Source organism: Dipodomys spectabilis, unplaced genomic scaffold (genome assembly GCF_019054845.1).
Source record: "Dipodomys spectabilis isolate Male_0828 unplaced genomic scaffold, ASM1905484v1 ptg000435l, whole genome shotgun sequence".
In the NCBI taxonomy this organism is placed as follows: domain Eukaryota; kingdom Metazoa; phylum Chordata; class Mammalia; order Rodentia; family Heteromyidae; genus Dipodomys; species Dipodomys spectabilis.
In genome coordinates, this window is record NW_024871112.1 from 121,965 (window position 1) to 127,614 (window position 5,650).

Consider the following 5,650-nt stretch of genomic DNA (forward strand, 5'->3'; position numbering starts at 1 on the left):
GCAATGTAGTGAAAGCTAATTATTAATCACAATCCTTTATGATTTCAGATTTAATTTCTAGTGTAGTGGGTAGATCTTTCTATACAGTTGTGATAACTTCTGTTCCTAAATATCAGAGATGCTATTTGGCATAGCAGTGATTTGGTTATACCATTACTGGAGAGATGAATGAAATATTTTGAATGCAAATACATTTTATTTAGCAGATGCAGAAGCTTCAAGAGTTTTCATGCTGTGACCTTCAAAAATGACTATTTCATCTAACTCATAATGACATGAATTTTTCATAATTTATAGCATTTCCATTCAAGTATTTATTATTTATAATGAGGTTTTTTTCCTTCCAGTTGAAGGAAAAACAATCATTTATCTTAATTATTCTATAGAGTGTAGGTATAATATGAATTTCTTACCATTCAAAAATAACTTATATTCAAGTCTATAGGAATAATTGGATAAGTGATGGAATATCTTGCTTTAGTTATCTTATACTGAGATTGATTCAATTTGTAAAAATAACTGTTGACATAAAATAAATGAAATTCACTGTTTCTGTAAAAGGACTAGGTAATCAAATATCAGAAATATATGACCAGTAACTAAGATTTTTAAATAATCAAAAAATGTATGAAGCTACATTTTTGTGTCAAAAACTTTTAGGTTAAAAAGAAGAGAAAATCATGTGACCACATTAGATAATATTTAATTTAATGAAAAATTGCTTCATTCAGCCTGATAGAGCCTATTGCCTTTAGCTTACATGAGAAATTTGATTAATGATCCCTTTTTTGCTATTGAATAATAGAGTATTTCAATTTGTCCAAAGATTCTGTCATTTAAATCTTTGAGTGCATATTTTTTCAAAAAATTGAAAACTTTTTCACAGTACAGGTTCAGGTTTAATAACTAAATAAATATCTATGTTATTTGTTAAATTGATCCTCTAGCATTCAAATAATATGAAATTTATTGTATTCTTGGATATATGAAATCTGTGATACATATGGGTGTCTAAGCTTGTAATCCTGGCTACTCAGGAGGCTGGAGTTCAAAGCCAGCCTTGGCAAGAAAGTTTGTGAGACACATCTCAATTAATCACACACACATCACAACACCCACACACACCTGCACACACACACACACACAAAGCCAGAAATAGAATTGTGGCTCAAATGATAGAGCAATATCCTTGAGGGAAATAAAAACAACTAGGGGACAGGTCTTGAGTTAAAATCACAGGAACAACACACAAACACACACACAATATATGTCTAAATGCTTATTTTAGTTTGAAGAAATAAACAATATCAGGAACAGCAATATTTGTTACATATCTTGCAACATTTGTGAAGTTGTTTTTAGTACAATATGTCTTAAGATACAATATAGGTCATTAAAATTAATATCAATCTAGTTAATATTTATAATTACTCATAACACCTTAGAGTACAGCAGTTCGTATTTTTCTATAAACATAAAAAATATTCTGAGTAAAAGAAAAAAAAGAAGATTGGAAGAATAATAGAAAGAGAGAAAGGAAAAAAGAAAGAAAGAAGAAAAAGGCAAGAAAGGAAAGAAGAAGGAAAGAGAGAAAGAGAGAGAGGTAGGGATGTAGGGAAGGAAGGAGGAAGGACAGAAGAAAGGAAGGATGGAAAATAGGAAGGAAGGAAGGAAGGAAGGAGGGAATGAAGGAACAAAGGAAGGAAGGGTGGGAGAAAGGAAGGGACAAACAATTTAATTTATAAAATCTATTTAGCCCAACATAAACTTCATTTAATTAATCCTTTAGTAAGTTCAAGTTGGCAATTTTCACTTCTTTGTATGTTCTCTATGCATGAATGAAACCAACAAATGAAGGATCATATATAACCAGGTGAATATGTTTGCATCTGTAGTAATATGTATGCAAATCTTTTTCTCATTTTCTATACATCATCAAATAACTATTTGCATACCATTTACACTTAGTTATAAATATTCTAAAAACTGATTAAACCAAAGGATGTCAATATATTATATAATATGAATACAAGTATTTATAGTGCTATTAATATTACAGTCTTCATGCTATATTAATTATAAAAATTTTATTATATATTTTATCAGAGAATTTAGCATCCTCTGATTTTGGTGTCTATTTGAGTCCTACAAGCAAGCCATGATTTAAATCAAAGGAGATCTGTATTTGTTGGCTCAATCGAATATTTCTGAAAGCGATTAACTCATCAGAGTTTGTTCAAATACATCAGAAGGGCCGTAGATAGGCTGTACCACGTTTACATGATTACCTATGATGTGATTCAAGAGCCACTGAACAATCATACTTCACTTTGCCATCACTCTAATTATTCCCATTGCAAGAAGAATCATTGACATAAGTCACATGATATAAACTTGTCCTTAAGTTATTATTTCTATGAAATAATATCCAAAGGATACACTACACTGAGTTAAAGAAAAAATTGCAAAGTGTATTGGGCGTTGTAATTCCTTTCATATACACATGTGGAAATTCTGTTCCTCCGGCTGGTGACATTAGAATCAACCTTTCAGAGATGGCATTACAATAATGATCCTGATAAAAAGAAGCCCAATATAACTACTCTGCCATATGAATGTCCAGCAAATAGATTGTGATGAACCAGAAAGTGGACCCCCAAAAGACAAGGAATTACTTTGAACAAGCATTTTTATAATCAATGCTTAAGCTTCTAGCATATGGGTAATAAAATTCTCTTGTTTTTAAGCCACTTACTTTGAAGTATTCTCTTATAACAGCCCAATTGCTGACAAAAGGCAAAGCAGTTTTGAGTTAATATCACAAATTATAATAAAAAAAGACAGATGCATAGTAAAGGAGACCTATCTCAGCCATTCAGAGATTAGAAATGTGGAGAAATAACCTCATTTATGTAGGTTAAACATGGAAGAGAGAATGTGGTTAGCCCAAAGCCAAATGCCAAAAGCAGAGAAATTTAACAAAATACCATGAAGCTGAAACAATTCTTAAAAGGGAGATCTGGGCTTAAAGGGAGTAGGGCACTTCTGCCCTAATGGAAATGGTGGACTAATACAGTCATATCACTCAATGTACATATGTGAGAATATAAGTAGGATACTTGAAGGGATAGGTGGTGTTGGGGTAAGGGAAGGAAGAAAAGTGGAAAGATTTCAATGTTTCAGATGTATTGTACATTGAAATGCACATATACTCTATTAAACACTGACATGATGAAGCGAAACCCCTTTGCACAACTTGATAAAGATTAAAACAAATTTGAAGTTTTAATATTAAGAGACAAAAATCATAAACGTTTAGAAATAAATAAGAGGATAGCATTGACATATTGTTATGGCTTGTGTTTCTTTCAATATACAAAAATTTATGTGTCAAGTCTGCTGCAAATGTAAATTTTATTTTGCCAATTCTTTTTGCAAATTGCTTAAAATATAGAGAACCAAATTCCACAACCCCTTCACTTCCAATAAAAAAAATCTTATAGACCTTTAGGTTTCTCAGTTGTTTCTAAATATCTTAAAGTGATGCATTGGAACCAATTTCATTCTACATTTAATTTTAATTTTTAAAACACTAAATTCTTCTAAAATCCTCTCACTCGGACATAGGTATGGATAGATAACTGACGTGGGCAGAATCAGAATTATTCAGAAGGCTGTAAATGGATGCTTATCTAATTTTCTCTCTTCTTGATCATAGAAAACAGAATGCCCTTGTTAGGAAAATGAGGGAGAATGGAAAAGAAATAGGCCGAACTCCATCATCAACAGGTGAGGACTGTTTATTGATGAACAGCGAGGGGCACAGCCCTTCCAGCAGGTTTGGAGGTTGTGTGAGGGAGCTGGGACAGGATCGGGTTTTTATAGGAAGTCTGAGCAAGGATTTAGAGGTTAATGGAAAGCCCCTAGCTCAAGGAAGGTGTGGGCCCACAATGGGATGTTTACAGCTGGGTTACGTGGATTGCCCTGCCTGCACTTCAAAGGAGTTCACATATTCCTGGGTTTTGCCTGCAGTCTATATGGGCCTAGGATAGTAGGGTGGGGGTCAATCCTTCATATTCCATCTTCAGATACATAAAAGGATAGGGCCAAGAGGGGAGAGGCAAGTTCTTCATATAGGATCTTTGGATACATAAAAAGAACTGGGCTGATAGAGGATTAACATGGAGTTATGAGAACAAAGCAGATTCCAATCATTTTGAAACCTGGAGTATAAAAGGTGGAGTATAAAAAGGGGTCTTTTCTGGCTGCCTTCAGCTGGCATGGGGGTGTCGAGCAGTCACTGGGGCTGGGGTCTTCAGGTCCATGTCTGTGCTCGGTCCAAGGCAGTGTAAGCAAAGCCTCTGGTTGCCTGCAGTAATAGGATGGCCTTGACGTGGTCCCAGGTCTTGAGTCAGGGCTATTATCCTGTTAGAGAGAAACTTGAAAATGCTGAGATCAAGCAAAAGGCTGACTGGTTGATATGAGTTACATAGGAAAACACACCCAGGGCACAAACCAGAAAAGTTCCATTTGGATCATGAGTCCATAGCCAGTCAGAAACTAGGGCTGGATTGGAGTAGTTAAGGTAAAGGGCCTGGTGAGAGACTTTGATCATTTCCTATAAATAGCTGGTAACAAAGGCAAGAATGTAAATTCTTGTCCAGTTAGAAGTTAGACAGATATGGACATTAGATGGACAAGCTTCTCAACTTGTTTCTATTGACCTCCTGGCTCTGGTTAATTTTGAAAGGACAGGCACAAAGTGGCTGATGTGACATCATCTCCTCTTATACTTTTCTGCCTTGTCCTGGAATCTAGCTGCTTGTGGCTAGGATAATGGGCTTTGAACTCAAGGCCTGAGCACTTTCCCTGAGCACTTCTGCTCAAGGCTAGCATCCTACCACTTTGAGTCACAGGGCCACATTTAGCATTTGGATGGTTAATTTTTGAGCCAGCTTCCAGCCTGGTTCTTTGCTGGTTGTATAGGAATAGAGTCTCAGGGATTTTTTGCCTGGGCTGGCTTTGAACTGCAATCTTTGCCACAAAAACACTTTATAATTTCCAATCAAAGTAACAAGGAGATCAGTGGGAACAAGTAGAGCTTATGTGCACCCTGTCAAAAATTGATCAACAAATACTTGCCAGAACTCTGCAATGACACAACTCAATAGCTAGGATGAGGGTTTGAGTATAGCTTGGCTGCCTGGGAAACCTTATAACCAAAGTGTATAAGAGGCTCTCCTGGCCTATACATGTATTAATAGCATAACAACATAGCTGGCTTTTTCGGTCAGGCTGGGTAAGGTTTATAGAGAGTGTCCCACAAGAGTCTAGTTTTTGTAAATCTAAAGGAGTCTTTTACCAAGAATCAGCTGTGTGTGATCGAGTCAGGCAGGAGTCCAGTATACCATGGAGGCGGTAGCATGCTTCAGGCAGGATCTTGGCTAGACTGCATCCCTCAGATGAATGGTTAATTACTTACAACATTATACACAGACTGGCTAAAGACACTTGACTTTAGATGGATATAGAGAATAACATGCTAGTTTTAATGTTAAATCACAGCCAATAATTACATACAAACTTTACTCATAAGCTGTCTTTTAAGGCATACTCATACCATCTCCTACATACTCGAACTTTCTGAGGA